Source organism: Protopterus annectens, chromosome 2.part1, assembly GCF_019279795.1.
Source record: "Protopterus annectens isolate FY-2018-M chromosome 2.part1, PAN1.0, whole genome shotgun sequence".
NCBI classification, from domain to species: Eukaryota; Metazoa; Chordata; order Ceratodontiformes; family Protopteridae; genus Protopterus; species Protopterus annectens.
This window is the reverse complement of record NC_056729.1, coordinates 1,818,591,044-1,818,609,643: the sequence shown is the minus strand read 5'-3', so window position 1 is coordinate 1,818,609,643 and position 18,600 is coordinate 1,818,591,044. Positions and strand designations below refer to the sequence as shown.

General features: G+C 41.2%; 2 non-coding genes across 2 annotated transcripts; both read right to left on the bottom strand.

Annotated features, from left to right (window-relative positions):
- Nucleotides 1–14,020: 14,020 nt before the first annotated feature.
- Nucleotides 14,021–14,092, bottom strand: LOC122795202. The gene has a single exon (XR_006363794.1). It is a non-coding gene; the product is annotated as a small nucleolar RNA SNORD50 (small nucleolar RNA).
- A 2,928-nt stretch (nucleotides 14,093–17,020) lies between these two features.
- LOC122795203 lies at nucleotides 17,021–17,094 on the bottom strand. Its single transcript, XR_006363795.1, has one exon. It is a non-coding gene; the product is annotated as a small nucleolar RNA SNORD50 (small nucleolar RNA).
- Between the last annotated feature and the right edge of the window lie 1,506 nt (nucleotides 17,095–18,600).

Sequence of the window (18,600 nt, the reverse complement as noted above, 5' to 3'; positions counted from 1 at the left end):
ACATGTACAAGAGGCAACGTGAAAGAAACAATATGTTAGAAATGAGAATTAATAGCATAAATGAATTAAACAAAAACAGTGGCTACGATCAGAAATGCCCATCCATAGGTTGCTGTCCTCCTAGATTTCCTTTAGGAGTCCATTCATAGTATCATAGTAGAATACTAGGCTACTGACCAAAAGGGCCTTGTTCTAATAAAATATGATTGGAACCTGTTTCCAAGTGTGTGTGTGTGTGTGTGTGTGTGTGTGTGTGTGTGTGTGTGTGTGTGTGTGTGTGTGTGTGTATCTATAGATCTATATATATAGATACAGATATATACATCTGCATATATCTATATATCTATATATGTTATATAAATATCTATATATCTATATATATCTATATATGTATATATGCATGTGTGTATATATATATATATATATATATATATATATATATATATACACACATACACATAGATACACACACACACACACACACACACACATATATATATATATATATATATATATATATATATATATATATCTATATAGGTTCTCTACGTTGGACTGAAAGCTCGGAAGATCGACAATAACATCACAGACGCCAGAAGAATGACGGAGCAGGTAACCGACAACTCGTAATCCCGACAGCGAAAACACCGACATGGAAAACGGGTAAAGCGATTTGGTAAGTGTGCGATAGTGAGGGATTTAGGGTGCATGTAAGGTGTGTGTGCGATAGTGAGGGATTTAGGGTTAGGGTGCATGTAAGGTAAATGTGCGATAGTGAGGGATTTAGGGTTAGGGTGCGGGTAACGTAAGTATGTGATAGTGAGGGAGTTGAGGGTTAGGGGCAGATTAAGTGAGTTAGGGTTAGGGTGCAGGTAAGGTAAGTGTGCGATAGTGAGGGACTTGAGGGTTAGGGGCGGATTAAGTGAGTTAGGGTTAGGGTGCAGGTAGGGTAAGTGTGCGATAGTGATGGAACTTAGGGTTAGGGTTTGGGTTAATGTTAGTACATAGATAGTTGTGTGTAAGGTGTAGTGTATGTTTTTAGGTTGTTGGTGTGCTTGTGTTGTGTGTGTATTGTGTGGAACAGCGAATGTTTTGTTTTGTTAACTGTCAGTATTGTGGTTTGTTGGGCATGTGCACTTTCGTGTTTTTGTAGTTTCGTTCTTGTGGTGTCGGTGTTGTGTACTGTCGGTCTAACGCAGGAAACCCATATATATATATATATATATATATATATATATATATATATATATATATATATATATATATACACGTGTGTGTGTGTGTGTGTGTGTGTGTGTGTGTATATATATATATATATATATATATATATATATGTATATTTGAGCATGGGTAGCCATCTCCAGGGCCCTATTTTTAATTTATTTATTTTTTATTTTTATTTTGCATTTGTTGACCGGGATAGTCTAACTGGATTTATGTCCATTTTCAGTAGAGTCCCGGGGAGATAAGCTCCAAGAGATTACTAGACTGCTAACATACAGGTACTAGTTGTTATGCAGTTAAATACTACAGATTTTAAACAGCTCAGGAATCTTCACAGTTTATACAAAAAACATGTTACAAGCATTAGATAAGATATTTTAGACTTTATGTACAAGACTTCATTAGTAACTAGAAAGTAATTGTTACACAAATGCATACTTCAAGTTTCAACAGTTCAGCAATGCTCACAGTTTAAACAATACTTCTTGCCTGCCTTAGGTAGGATGCTTTAGAATTATATGCAGAAGAATTTAACTAGGTATTTAAATTATCTCTGTTAGGATAAGATATGTTTGTGCCAAGGATAGGCCTTGATCTAGAAAGAAACAGATAGAGCAGGAATTCGGTCTTAAGAGAGGGTATTTGGGATATAGTATGAGATGAGTCTGGATTTGGCTTGTTGGCTGCTGGTGAATCACCCACCAAGAGGAAAAAACGCTGAGAGAAGAAAGGAGCCACTTTTGAGACTTTAAGTATTTTTCCTCCGTTTATTTGCTAAGTTTTTCTGCATAGCCGCCTATTTTGAGCATTTTCTGACTTGTTAAATTTGATTTCTGCATTAGTAACTGTATTTAGAGCACAACCTAGAGCTGTTTACTGAATTTCCTGTTTGCACTTATTTTTAAAATCGTTTTTTTCTCAAAACTTGCATTTTATCTGTCTTTGGCCTAGCACTCTTGTGTGGGGTCATTTACTGCACTGTTATAACTTGTTGATACTTGTTAACCTCTGCTATCTCTGAAAAACAAAAAAAACAAAAAAATCTTGCTTTTTTCCCACTTTTCTGAGATTTAAAAAAGTTCAGTTGCAGGCTTGTTGTTCTTGAACTGTTTGTAAGTTTCTGTGAGGCCATTTTTTGCTTGGGCTAAAGGAAAGTCTCTCTGTTGATCAGTGGCAGTGAAAAACATTGAGCAGCCTGCCTGCCCCTGTGGGAGTGGTTACTGACTTGAAACTGTAGTTTTATTGGCCAATTTGGGTCAGTTCCAAAACTCCTTCATCTTCCTCTCTTAAAACCCTCTTTTGCACGGTTTTGCGCGTTTTTGTGCATAGCACAACAGCAGGCAGCACCGCCTAATTGGGTTTAAACTATTCCTGGCTCCACAAAGTCTGCTCTTTATTTTTTCCCTTAGAACTGCTCTATCTCTCAATTTAAACACCATATTCTCATTATAAGGCCCTTCACTGGTCCAATTAAGTAATCCTACAAGTTAGCACTATTAAACCATAAGCACTACTTACTCTTATACTATCTATGATTACCCTGTCCTCTATTGGTCCGTCTTAAATTCAGTTTCCCTGTTACTCTAGCATGTCCAAAGGTCAGTCAATGGTTTCCTCTCCAGTCCAGCTGGTGAATCTGGGAATTTTGAGGCAATGTTACAACTGTCTCATGTACACGGACAACCCTCTCCTCCTCCAAACAGGTTCAAATATATGTGAGAGATGCAACTATTTAGTCAAACTGGAGGCTGAGCTCTCTCATCTCAAAACTGGTGTAACCAGTCAGGAGGAGAAGGTAACCTCACACACCACAATTCCAGTATCACATAGTCCCACCACATCAGCAAACCAAACACATAAATACACAAAAACATACTCGGAGGCTCTAAATAAAAATCTACCTAAGCAACAGAGACCTCCAAAGCAGACATCCAAGCAAACGCTACCTCAAAACAAAACACACACAACACATAACCCACAAAGTCAGTGTGCCATGCAGCCAAAGCCCTTAAGGCTGAATAACACACCTGATACTCTTGTTATAGGTGACTCTATTTTCAGACACACTGACGTCCCTCTCACCAGGCTGAATAAAGAGAAGGTCACGGTGAGCTGCCTGTCGGGTGCTAGGATCTGACACATAACGCAAGCACTCAGGTCACTCCAAAGCAAATACAAATATGACTCAGTCATTGTACATGCTGGTGTGAATGACCTAAGACGTACCTCCCTGGACTACATGAAAAGAGACATAGAGGAGCTCTCTGATCAAGTAGCCCAGGCTGGTATGACCCTGACCTTGAGCAGCATCTTACCCTCACCTAGAATGATGCCACAGTACAAAGACAAAATGATCGATTTTAACAATTGGCTAAAATTTTGGTGTCATTCAAAGGGGATCCAGTGTCTGTTAGCCTGGGATGACATGCTCGACAAGCCACGTTCCTTCACTAGGGACGGCTTGCACCTGTCACCACTGGGCTTTCGGATATTGGCAAAGGCTCTTGCCACCCCCATAGTGCCTTTTTTAGACAAGGCTCAAAAGTCAAACCCACCCCCATAGACAGCACAAGGAACAAGAAACTAAGGGTAATGCTGCTAAACACCAGAAGTCTTAACCTCAAGATGCACGCACTCAAAGCTCTCCTCAGTATGAAGAACATCGATATCTGTGCAGTGACAGAAACCTGGTTCAAGGCTCCAGAGAGCACCCCAGCACTACCAGGCTATACCTCATATCATGCTTTTCGGCCCCAAAACCCGGACCGAACCACAAAAGGAGGGGGAGTTTCCATATTTATCAAGGATATCCACACCTCCAGGTTAGTGGCATTGCACGAAGTATCAGAGACCATCCATGTGCAACTAACAGTGGGCAAGACTGCTTTTCAGTTTATAGCAGCCTACAGACCACCCTCTCAAAGTCAGGAATCCCATTCGGCCTTCCTGAAAACATTGGAGAACATGAAGATCTCTCCGAACACCATTATATTGGGCGACTTCAACTACCCAAACATTGACTGGGAGCACTACTCAAGCCCCAGCACCTTAGCCCAAAGATTCCTGGAAATGATAAACTCAAATGCTATGGAACAACTAATCACCACTCCCACAAGAGGGGACAACATACTAGACCTGATCATTACCAACATGGGGACTCTATGCTCCACACCAGAAGTATATCCCTCATTGGTAAGACCAGGCCATAAATTAATTTCACTGGATGTCCACATCCTGACCCCACCCCCAGCCCAGAAAACCACAGTGAAAAACTTCTCAAAAGTGAACTTCTCACTTCTCAAAACCGAAGTGGAATCCTTCAAGGCCCCAGGGCCAGAGGAAACTACAGCCCAAACTGCAGAATCCTATATAAATGCATTCTACGGACATCTCCAGGAATGCATGGATCATGCTATCCCAAACAAAACCAAGACCCAATCATCCAAAGGCAGGCGTCCAGTCTGGTGGACCCCTGCCATAAATAAACTGTACAACAGAAGGAGGAAGCTACTACATGATAGAGAAAAAGCCCTAATAGGGAAGGCATCTCTGATCAGTACTAGCAAAAAATTATGATCCCTCATAAAATCCTCCAAGGCCAGCTTCGAGAGAAAAATTGCACAGGACACCAAAGACAATCATAAGGCTTTTTTCAGTTATGTTAGAAACCTGGGATGCAACTCCCAGACTTGTTCTGAGTTGATTCTAAATGACAAAAAATACACTGACCCCACAGACATCGCCAATATCCTGGCAGACAGGTTCAGTGCAAACTCCCCAAAAGAGCAAGTATCTATCCCGGCAGAGGGCTGCCTCCCAAACATCTCAGATGCTCAGGTGAAGGCTGCCCTCTCCAAAGCAAAAAACACTGCTTCCATGGGACCAGATGGCATCCCAGATTGCATCCTACATGAACTACAAGAGGAAATAATCCCTCAAATAAAACAGCTATACAATCTCAGCCTCACTACAGGATATGTGCCCACAGAATGGCGTACAGCAACAGTGGTCCCACTCCACAAAGGAGGAGCCTCTACGGACCCTGGAAACTATCGCCCCATAAGCCTGACTAGCTTAGTCTGCAAGGCTATGGAGAGGATCATCATGGAGCTCATAAACAAAGACATTGGGGACCTACAGACACTAGATCCTACCCAGTTCGGCTTTGTCAAGGGCAGATCCTGCTTTTTGAACCTGGTTGACTTCTTTGAAACAGTCACCAAAGCCATAGATGAAGGGAAGGTAGTCTACACAGCCTATCTGGACCTTGCAAAGGCATTTGACACAATACCCCACTCTGGCATCATAGATAAGCTATCCAGCTTAAATAAAAACCCCTATGTCACAAGATGGGTCGCAAACTGGCTCAAAGACAGAACCCACAGAATGAGAGTTGCTGGAGCCATGTCAGACTCGAAACTGGTCACAAGTGGCATCCCACAGGGTTCTGTCCTGAGACCACTCTTGTTCGGTATATACTTTTCCGAGGTATAGGCAAATGTGAGAGGACTATGGCTTACCAAGTTCGCAGACAACTGCAAACTGGGCGCCATAATCAACTCTCCAGCTGACACAAACATCCTTCAAAAAGGTCTCACAAAGACAGATAACTGGTGCCAGCGCCATGGTTTAAAGCTAAATGCCAAAAAATGTATAATCATACCCTTTGGCAAAAACAATGTGTCCACAAATTGCCATATAGGCAGAAACCTATTAAGTACAGAGAAAGTTATTAGGGACCTGGGGACCCAAGTTGATAGCAATCTCTCCTTTGAAAACCACATTGCCAAAGTGGTTAAAAAGACATTCTACATAGCCCACCTCATCACGAAGGGTTTCACATCTAGATCAAGAGAGGTAATCGTGCCCCTTTATTCATCCCTCATCAGGCCCATCATAGAATACAATGCCCCTTTTGGGATGTACCTTACCCGACACCTGCAGCAATTAGAAAGACCCCAAAAGTATCTCACCAAGAGGATCAAGGGTCTCAAACAGATGCCATATGCTGCTCGGTTAAAAAACTCCAGCTCTACTCAGTTGCATACCGCCTACTTCGAGGTGATCTATGCCTGACATACAAAGCTATGTCAAATCCAGAATTAATGGACATGCTCCACCTCAGTAAATCTAAATCCCTTAGAACCACACGCTCGAGGGACTTGAACCTCAGCACAGAAATAAATAGAACTTGCTGGAGGGACAGGTTCATAACCCAGAGGCTCCCTTCACTCTGGAATAGAATTCCAGTTCATGTGAGGCAGAGCACCTCACTGAATCTCTTCAAGAAGAAATCTCGATAAGTTTATGGGGGATCGTAGGTTTGTCCCAGGGATTACTCCCGTGTTACTATTAGACAGAGTCACAGTAAACTAAACCTTAAAAAGGGCACAGTATACTCAAATCAAGGGGTGGCGTAAGCCATACAGAATTGGGCTAGGCTTATAATTGCCCCAGGGCAGATAGCCTAGTATGAACCTATGAACCTATGACATAACCAATGGGTTTTAAGATAGAGTTTCAGATTGTGTTTAAAAAGTGTAAATGAAGACAGTGATGCAAGTTCATGGGGGAGTTGGTTCCAATACTTTCCAACTGCATTTGAGAACAGAGCATCTCCTGCCATGTTATTAGATTTACATGTTGATACAAGTAGTTTATTAGATGAGCGTAATGTTCTTATATTGGGTAATAAGACTAGCAAGTATTGGGGTATTGGAAGGTTGGAAAAGGGTTTTGTGCCCAGTGGTGAGTTGTTTAAAATGAATCTGATTCAGAAGCTCTAACCAGCCTAATTGTTTCAGATTATGGCAGTGATGGGTCATAAAGGAGGAAGCAGTAGCAAATCTGGCAATGCTATTATAAGCATTGGCTAGCTTGTTAAGGTTATTTTTTGACAAGTTAGTATATATGGAAGAAGCATAGAGAAGTGTAGAGATAAGATGGGACTAGGCAGCAATGGCTCTAGCTAGTGGGGAGAGAAAGGGCTTTATCCTATAGAGGGAGCCTAGTTTCCTGTTGACAGTTTTTATGGTATTGTTGATATGGGTTTCAAAGTTCAGGTTGTTATCAATGGTTACCCCTAGAAGTTTAGTTGTTGGATCGGAGTGTACCATTACTGGATAAGACTGAAAAGTTCATTGGGAGTGATTTACGGGTAGGAGTGAAGAGAAGGAGTTTGGTTGTTTTGGGGTTCAAGAGGAGGCAGCGTTGTAGAAACCAATTTTCTGTTTTATTGAACATTGTCTGAGTTAGAGTCTGTAGTTGGGATTAAGATTTAGCTGAGCAGATTATTGTCGAATCATCTGCGTATTGTACACAGTTAGTTAAAGGAATAGCTTGGTTGAGGTCATTCATAAATATTGAGAAAAGGAGGGGGCTCAATATAGAGCCCTGAGGAACACCTAGGGTAACTGGGAGATGGGATGAGAGGTTGTTGTCCCATAGCACTGCCTGCTGTCTATTATCAAGGTAGGACAGGAACCATTTTATAGTCTTTGTGTCCAGAGAGAAGGATTTTAGAATATTGAGAAGTAAGTGGTGGCTGACCATGCTGAATGCTTTTGAAAGGTTGATGAAAAATGCTGAAGAGAGAATATTGTTACTACGGATTTTATTGATGCTGTCAGTGAAGGATAGGAGTGCAGTTGTTGTACTGTGGAAAGGTCTGAAGCCATGTTAAGTTTTGGCCAGTAAGTTATTCTGGAGTAGGTGGTCTAGTAACTGTCTGTGGATGCACTTTTCCATTATTTTAGCTAATGGGGAAAGTAGAGCTATGGGACAATAGTTAGAATATTCTCTGGAGTGTCCACCCTTGTGTAGGGGCATAATGTAGGAGATTTTCCAGATGGTGGGAATAGTGCTTTCTTGTATGGTTCTATTTATCAGCAATGATACAGGATAAGCTATGACTTTGGCTGCCTTTTGCAGGTATTCAGCAGGTAGTTGGTCAGCTGAGGGGGTAGTATGTTTTAGTTTACTTAAGAGGTTGCAGATGAGGGAAGTTGGGACAGGTTGCAGGTTTAGAGTTGGGAGAGAGTTATATAGTATGTATCAGCCTGGGACATGATGATCAATAGTCCTACTTGCTTTGCCATGGATGGTCTGCATCTCTCATTCAGTAGTTCCTACATACTGGCAAAAGCCTTTACTGCACCTTAGTAACTTTTTAGGCAGAGTCCATCTAGTAGACATCCCTGCTTATCAAATGCATTTAACCCTAAACTGGACTGCATTAAGGTGTCTCCTTTCAACACCACGAGTTTCAAGGACAAATTGCTTGATCTTGAGGCTCTCCTGCATCTGGAAGATGTCCATGTCCATGTAGTTACACAGACTTGGTATAAATGTAAAGAAAGCACTTCCTTCATTTTGGAGTATTGCATCTACCATGACTTCAGGCATGATACAAACTGAGTAGTGTCTCCATATTTGTCAGGGACATCCATCTAGACTGATACCCACAGACCCATATATTGAACTCCTAGAAGTTCAATATACCATGAGCAAGTCAAGCTTCTAATTTGTAGCATGCTGCAGAACCCCCTCCATGTCCCCAGATAATAATGTTAAACTCCTGCATATTTTATAATAAGCACCTATAAGAAACAAATTAATAATCCAACATGGCTTCAATCACCCCACCACAGACTGGAGCACCTATGCCTCTAATGTTGAGAGGAAAAGAGTTTTTGGATTTGATAAACAGAAACTGCCTCGATAAAATACTGACCCCACTGGAGGCCAAAATATCCTTGATCTGATCCTCACAAACATTGCCTCTACCTTTTCCACTCCTACATTTTCTCCTTCATCAGTTAAGTAAGACTATATAATCTATTGACATTTACTCTCAGAACAATCATACCCTTGTAAATGACATCTTTGTGTTTAACCAATTAAAAAGGGTGAACCATATATAATTCATATTGGCTCATAGGTGTGCACTAGGTTAATGACCACTGGGGATTTTTTTAAGCCTAGCCATGCTTCCAAAATCACTGACAAGTTTTGTTACCCTTGGCAAGTATAAGTGGGGGCCTGGGAGATGAAACATTTACAGGCTTCCTGTGTCCGTTAGAGACAAAGGTGCCAAACTAGGTATGAATTTCCTGTCCCTATCCATTTGTCCAAGTTATACTTGAATTGGGTTAGGGAGCAACCACGCTTCACATGGATGGTGAGCCTGTTCCAGAAAAGGGGTAGTTGCTGGGATACATGCTTGTCTCTAATGCAGGTCCTATTCATATCATAGGCAAGGTTTAAGTCTTTAGAACAGGTAATTCTGGTGCTGTTTGTTTTGTGGATATGCAGGAGGTCCATCAGAGTAGGGTCCGATGATGTCTTGCGTGCTAGGCACAGATCTCCCTTTGGCAACCTGTATGAGATAGAATATAGGATAGAGGTTTGATGTGGTCGCACAGGGCATGTTATTTATGCCTTGTATTCTTTTAGAGAAGAACCTTTGTGGATGTTCCAGCTGGTGGCTGTGACTGGTTAGGTACATACCAAAAGGATCATTGTACTCAATGATGGGTCTGATGAATGCTGAATACATATAAATTACACAACATAGAATGATTTCATCACTACTGTAGACACATGATGGTCAAAGGCTAGATGACTGTCTGTATGTCCCCAAGTCTCTGTCTACTGGTTTGACTCTTGAGGGTGTGTTGTCAATGTGATCGTTACCAGTGATTCATAGGTTCATAGGATGATACTAGGTTATTGGATTGAAGGCTGTTATAACCCTAGCCAAGAATTTTGCCCATGTCCCCATAAAGTCAGCACCTGTTTCTCCTGCCCAGCAGGGACACAGATGGGATCCCAGGGATGTATTTTCTGTTTCCCATACAGTTGTCCAGGTTCCTCTTAAAGAGGGCTAGAGATGTACTCTGCTTGACATGGAGAGGGAGTCTATTCCACAGATGGAGGATTCTTTGGGACACAAATCTATCCTGCCAACAAGTTCTATTAATGTCACAGACCAGATTGAGGCCTTGCATGTCGGTTGTGCAAGTTGAGTTTGACTTATGGATATGCATCAACTCCATCAAGGCTGGGTCTGAGATGACTTTGTATGACAGACACAGGTCATGTCTGAGCAGTCTGTATGAGACTGAGTAGAGGGACAGGGCTATCTGTAGAGGTTAAGTGTTTGAGACTCTGGATTTTCCAGGTCAGGAACCTCTATGGTCTCTCCAGTTGCTGCATGTGCTTGGCAAGGCACATGCCAAAGGGGCCTTTGTACTCGTTAATGGTTCTGATATGGGAGGAGTACAGAGATTTTATGGCCTCCTTGTTCTTGGATGAAATCACCTTACTTATGAGGTGGTCCACGTAGAAAGCATTCTGTACAACGGAGACAATGTGGTGGTTAAAAGTCAGGTTGCTATCAACCCAAGTGCCCAAGTCCATCACGACTGACTGCATGCTTAGTATGTTGTTATTAATGTGATCATTAGTGGGGATACCATTTTCCCCAAAGGGGATAATGATGCATTTCTTAGCATTCAGTTTGAGGCCATGCATCTGGCACCAGTCATTAGTTTGGGTAAGGCCCTCTTGGAGGATGTTCACATCTTTAGGGGAATTTAAGACAGTGCCCAGCTTGCAGTCATCTGAAAACTTGGTCAGCCACAGACCACTGCTTTTGGCTTGCACCTCAGAAAAGTATATCCCAAAATGTAGACACCCCAAGACTGATCCTTAGGGTACTCCACTCGTTACAAATCTACTACTAGAGGTGGCTTCCCTATTTTGACTACATGGGTTGTATCAGTGATCCAGTTAGCTGTCCATCTGGTAACATATGGGTTAATGCCTAGCTAGAGAGTTTATCTAGTATGCCCGAGTGGGGAATAGTGTTGAAAACTTTGGCTAGGTCAAGGTAGGCAGTGTGCACCATCTTCCATTCATCCATGGCTTTGGTGACTGTTTCAAAGAAGTCAGCCAAGTTTAACAGGCATGATATCCCTTTGACAAAACTAAACTGTGTGGTCAAGTGTTTGCAGGTTGCCAATGTCCTTGTTTAGAAGGTCCATGTCAATGCATTCCATGATCTTGCAGATCAAGCTAGTTAGGTTGATGGGTCTATAATTGCCTGGGCCAGTGGGTGTTCCACCTTTGATAGAGGATGACAGTGGCTGTCCTCCATTCGGCTGGGACTAAACCAGTGCTCAGGCTTTTTTGAATAGGGTGCCGAATGTAGCTGAGAGCTCATACCTGAATTCATGTAGGATGCAGCCAGGGGTGTTGTTGGGTCCTGTGGAGACTGTATTTTTTGCCTTTAGAGGGCATTAAAGACCTGCTCCCTGGTAATGAGGGGAGGGGAGCAGGTGCTGGGGATGTCCTGATTTACTGATGGGGGAAAGGGGGTGTAGTTTTCAGTTAAACTGTCTGCCAGCAGGTTGGCTATATCTACAGCATTTGTGTATGTGGTGTTCTTGACCACCAGTTCAGAGCAGATTTGGGTGTTACCTTTGAGATTGCGGCACATATGTGAGAAGGTCTTGTGATTGTCCTTAGTGGATGTGGCCAGTTTAGATTTGAAGTTAACCTTAGAGGATTTCACCAGTGGATGACTTCCCAAAGGATACTATTACACATTTTTTGGCATTTAGTTTTAGTCCATGGATTTGACACCAGTTATTTGCCTGTGTCAGCCCTTCTTGGAGAACATTAGTTTCAGTAGGAGATTGTCCGACTGCTCCTAATTTGCAATAATCTGCAAATCGGGTCAGCCAGAGGGCCTTGTCACTGGTGTCGCTTTCAAACATGTAGATGCCAAAAAGCAGCAGTCCCAGGACCAATCCCTGAGGGACTCCACTGGGGACTGGTGTCTTTGTAGATGTGGACTCTACAATTCTTCCTTTGCCCTGTCTGTGAGCCAGCTAGCTATCCACCAGGTGACAAAATGGTCTACATCTAACCTCAAGTTTGCCAACAATGTCTGAATACATTATTGTGTCAAATGCCTTGACCGGGTCAAAGTAAGCATTGTGAACCGCTTTTCCCTTGTCCATTGCTTTGGTCACCTTCGCATAGCAGTCCACCAGGTTCAGTAGGCATGACCTGTCCTTGAAACAAAACTAAACTGGGTTGGGTTCATTGTTTTTTCCTATGTCATTATGGATCATTTCCATGATGTGATTGCTGGCCCAAAAAGATATTGAATTATTTGGACAGAAAAACAATAAAATTGCTTCACACTTGCTAAATGATATATAAAAATCAGTTTTTAAAACATGAGGAAAGGAAGTCCAAGATGACCTCTCCACATAGTTGAGCAGAAGCATTCAATTGGCAAGCAGGAATGGAAATCAAACCAGAAGTAGATAAAAATCAGACAGCAACTAAATGTGCCAAAACCCCCCAGAAGAATGTAGGGAGAAGGATCAGATGAGAAGGAACTAAATGTGGGAAAGCCATAAATGTAGTGGCAAGCAAAGAGTTCTCCTGGAATAACATTATATCGATCAGGATTTGGCACAGGAATGGATAAGAAGAGGTGAGTTGAAACCAAAGGATGAAAGGTTAACAATGTCATCCCAAGACATTGGGCTACATACATGTTGCTTTACAAAGTACATTGAGCATATGGGAGAAACAGATAAATGTAAGTTTTGTAAAAAGAAAAAAAAAAAAGAACTGGAAACAGATGTTCAGTTTCTTGCTGGGTATGATACTTTCATGGACAGATGTTCAGTTTCTTGCTGGGTATGATACTTTCATGGACAGATGTTCAGTTTCTTGCTGGGTATGATACTTTCATGGACAGATGTTCAGTTTCTTGCTGGGTATGATACTTTCATGGACAGATGTTCAGTTTCTTGCTGGGTATGATACTTTCATGGACAGATGTTCAGTTTCTTGCTGGGTATGATACTTTCATGGACAGATGTTCAGTTTCTTGCTGGGTATGATACTTTCATGGACAGATGTTCAGTTTCTTGCTGGGTATGATACTTTCATGGACAGATGTTCAGTTTCTTGCTGGGTATGATACTTTCATGGACAGATGTTCAGTTTCTTTCTGGGTATGATACTTTCATGGAAAGGACCTATACAGTGATGTGTACAATAATGTGGTAAGATTTTTCCATTGGGGATTGTGAAAACACAACAACATTATCAAGATTCGCAGGCAGAAAGGAGAGAAATGCGGATGACAGATACACAGACATTTACAATAGTAGAAGTGGTAGTAGTGGATCTAAAAAAATAATCTACAATCATATTTAGATAGGCTAACAATACAACTAATTCCCTATGAACCACAGGAGTCAATTCTGGGCCCATTACAGGTGCTGTGAAGAGAACTTTTTGCTAACATCACAGTCTGAAACACTAGTAATGCCATGAAATTCAGTGATACCTTGACTTAGGAATGGGGCTCATTCCCATGATAATATTGGACACCCAAAAGACTTGCAGAAATTATACCATACATCTCACAGATCCATCTAAATGGTATGTTGTTAATCTATTAGTGAAGTACCTCGGACACAGGTCTGCACAGAAGTGGGCGTATCTGTAATGACTGACTGGGGAAAGGGGTGTGATCAGCCGGTGACTGACATGTATGCAGATTTCCGTATGACATCATGCATACATTGGTTGCAGATGCAGTTGAAGGGCACTGGTTCAAAAAATACACAGTGTGGTGTTTTGTTAGCAACTGCAATATCAAATAGAAGTGCAAGAGACACTTGCTCTGCAAGCATGCAGCAGTAAAAGTGAAGCTAGGAGCAGGACTGCCAAGTATACAGAAACTTACTCATGAAATCTCTTGATCTCAGTAGCCAGATCCATAGAGTGCTTTCAACATTGCACATTCAGGTTCGGGATACAGTCATCACTGATCAGGAGGAAAAACTGAAAGCAATGCAATTACAGAATAAAATGTTCATGTATCTCTGCAACACATATGTCCACCTGTAGAAAGGACCATAAAAATTATCTCGGATGAGCAAAATCAGTAGCAAAATAACCATCTTGCATAAACTTCAAGAAACTTTACTCTGTGCTCACTGCTAAAAACAGTATTACCCTAAAACCTTTGTTCTTAATTTATACTTCTTATATCAAGAAATGTGTGCATTGCACCTCAGATTAATGTGTTTTACTTTGAATAGTTCTGCTCCTGGTTTGTACCAACTTTCAACCAGCTTCTACAGCTAAACCATCTGTGCTTCAAAACAAAACTCTTGCCAACTCTAGGACAAGACTCAAGTAATGCCTTAATCTAGTTAGGCTGCTGGGGGTCTTTATATATATCAACTTCAAACAGCAACCCAAAAAAGGAACTTACTCTGCAAGCATACAGCAAAAACTGACGCCAGCATGACAGCCATGTATGCATGTGAGAATATCTACAGCTCCATCTGTATATAGGGAAAATGTTATACAAGCACAATGGTTCCACACAGCACACCTTTAATTCCAATTCGACAGGTTAAGCGCTTTCACGGATATTCTCCACTTCATCAGACCATAAAATACAAAAATCATCATTGGGATACAACTATTTAAATACTAATCAGCCAAGGGGATATACTGGCTAACTACCAACATCAAAATTAACCCATTCATCTTAGACTATCTCTGAACAGCTTACCTGTGTATATTAAAACTACAAAACAGCTTATAAATTACAACAACTAAAGCAGTAATATGCCAAAATCACAATGATATCATATACGTTGTATATAAAAACATATGAATATAGTTCAATGTGGCATAAACGTAAATATAAAATACTATAATAATAAATGTAAATGTGTATCTACACATAAATTCAGCAGTAATATATATTACATTTCAATGTTTAAGAGATCTAGCTTTCAAAAAAGGTTTCAACGAAACTTTACTATATAAACCTGGTGAACCTTGAAAACATATAATCCATTTCTGCTAGACAAACTTTCAACTTAAGCACTCAAATCATTAATTTCATGGCCCAGCACTTGCTCAAAACTCATAGCAAGCACTAATTAATCCTAGCACTAGACCCCCCCATACTGTCCAGAAGGACAAGGCTCTCTATTCATCCCTACCAGCTAATTAGTAAAACAGCTCACTTTACCTATTCAGGCATGTCCAAAGGGCAGTTTCAGATGTACTCTCCAGTCCAACTGGTAAATCTGGGCATTTTGAGGAAATGTTACAACTGCCTCATGTACACAGACAACCCTCTCCTCCTACCACCAAACACTAATATATGGGAGAGATGTAATTATACAGCCAAACTGGAGGCAAAGCTCTCACAACCCAAGACTGGAACTGACCATCAAGAGGAGAAGGAAAATACTTGCAACACATCACCAGTCTCACATAGACCTACTAAACCAACACCGGCAAATAACACACATAAATACATGAAAACATACTCGGAGGCGCTAAATAAAAATCAGCAAAGGCAACAGAGACCTCCAAAGCACACACCCAAGCATCCTCCACCGCCCCCAACACAATCCATGAAACATATACTTCACATAATCAGTGTGCCACGCAATCACAGCCCTTAACACAAAATAACATACCCAACACACTAGAGATAGGTGACTCTATAGTCGGGCACACTGATGTCCCACTAACTAGGCTGGACAAGGAGAAAGTTACAGTTAGCTGCCTGTCGGGCATCAGGATCTGCCACATAACACAAGCACTCAGGTTCCAGAACAAGTACAAATATGACTCTGTCATTGTCCATGTTGGTGTGAATGACCTGAGCCATACCTCCCTGGACTACATGAAAAGAGACATGGAGGAGCTCTCTGATCACATAGCCCAGGCTGGTATGACCCTGACCCTGAGTAGCATCCTGCCCTCACCAAGAATGATATCATGGTATAGAGAAAAAATGATCAATTTCAACAATTGGCTAAGCTTCTGATGTCATTCAAAGGGGATCCAGTGTCTGTCAGCCTGGGATGACATGCTCGACAAGCCACGTTGCTTCATTAGAGACAGCTTGCACCTGTCACCCTTAGGCTTTTGAATACTGGTCAAGGCTTTTGCCACCCCCATAGTGCCTTTTTTAGGCAAGGCTCAAAAGACAAACCCACCACCGTAAATAGCACAAGTAACCAAAAACTAAGGGTAATGCTACTCAACTCCAGAAGTCTAAACCTCAAAATGCACGCACTCGAGGCACTCCTCAATATGGAGAAAATCGATATATGTGCAGTAACAGAAAGCTGGTTTAAGGCCACAGAGAGCACCCCAGCACTACCAGGCTATAACTCATACTATACTTTTCGGCCACAGAACCCAGACCGAAACACAAAAGGTGGGGGTGTATCTATATACATCAAGGTACCTATGCCTACAGGTTATGTTTTTATATACAACTTATATGATATAATTGTGATTTTAACATATTACTGCTTTAGTTGTTTGTAATTTATAAGATGTTTTGTAGTTTTAATATACACAGGTAAGCTGGTAGTTAGCCAGTATATCCCATTGGCTGTTTAGTATTTAAATAGTTGTATCCCAATGATGATTATTGTATTGTATAGTCTGATGAAGCGGAGAATATCCGTGAAAGCGCTTTCCCTGTCAAATTGGAATTAAAGGTGTGCTGTGTCAAGGGGGCGGTGAAAGCTAACACATTCCGGCTAGGCTTATAAATGCCTTCGGGCAGATAGCCTAGTACCTACCTATGAACCTATGAACCTGTGTGGAACCATTGTGCTTCTTTTTAATTATTCACTGCTTTTTGTTGTTCCTGGTTCCTTATTCAGTTTAGAGGTTTGTAATCTTTTCTTTAAAATGTTATACAACCCTGATCTCAATAGCCAGATCCGTGGAGTACTTTCAAAACAATGCACACTCAGATTCGGGATAATGTCATCACTGATCAGGTGAAAAGTTGATTTACATACTGTAAAGTAACTCGATTACATAACTGTAGGTCACGTGGGAGAAGAGGAGAGTATCCACAGCTTTAGTGTTAAAATGTACAAGTGGTGCTTCTTACGTGGCACCAACACCGATAACATCTTAGCCATTCACATCGTAGCAGAACAGACAAAACACTGCTGCAAGTGAATTCTGCTGGAGTAACCCTGGACCACACCCCCTCAAATCTTTCATTAAACCACACAGGCCTTCAAGCAAATCTAAGCAAACCGCACAGCCGACTGAAATAGCTACAAAGCAGATAATTAACTGAGCCACTGAGTGTGGTGCCTTGTATACAGAGAGTAGTTAATTCCAGTTGCTCAGAGTTAGTCTACCTTTTAATTTTATGGATGAGATTTTTAACAGCCTTGTTAGTTTACTTGGACACTGCAGTTTCGCCAGCCATATTCTTAAATTTGCTATGACAGAGAGATCAATATTCATGCCGGCACACACATGAATATTTAGTAGCTTTACCACACCGAGAGGACATCTTAGGGGAAAGGCGGGGTTTAGGTGGGACTTGCTACTGCGCATCCTGCGAGGTACTTCACTAACAGATTACCGGTATGTTTACAAAACAACATGCAACCTGTCCAAGTTTAACTCAGACATATTCATTACTAACCTATCATCTATTAATGGGAATATCCTAAAAACCTCCCCTTATATGATGTTGTAAGTGAATTCAGTGCAGCTTTCCTAAATAGCCTTGCACCTCCTAGAAGGAAAAAAACTAAAAATAAATAATGCAATTTGGCTATCCAATGCAGGATATAGAAAAAAATGGCAGAGATATAAAACACCATACTATCTCAAAACTTGAGAGTGCTCCACATCGATACTAAAAAGCAAAATAATAATAATAATAATTATTATTATAATACAAAAAGTTATACTGTGACAGCATTCAGAACAATAGTTGACACAACCCTAACAAATTCTGGTCAACCATTAAAGAAATCTTACATCCTGGCTAAAAATTCAACCATAATCCCTTTCCCAATAACTCAGCACTCAAAACTGCAATAGAATTCAACTCTTATTTCAGAGATGTATTGTGAGTGTCCCTAAACAAGGATTCTCACATCTAATACCTTCCCTGTCCACGAGCCACATATCACTGCTTCCACTTTCACCTTCAAACCTGTGCCCTCATACTATATAAAACAACTCTTAGACTCAAACCATGCTCATCTTCAGCTGATGACCTTCCAAGCAAGTACCTTAAAATAGCAGCCAATGGCATTGCCCATCCTTTATCAATCCTTATAAATAGGTTGGTCCAGGAAACACATGTTGACTCTCTCTAGGAGAAAATCACACATCATTTTTATGCACAAAGGAGGAAATTTAATAGACATAACTAACTTCAGACCTATAGTAATCTTAGGTTAATGGGAGAATAGTAGGCTAATTGTCCTGAAGGACCATTTTAAGCTTAACCAATAACCTGAGGTCAGA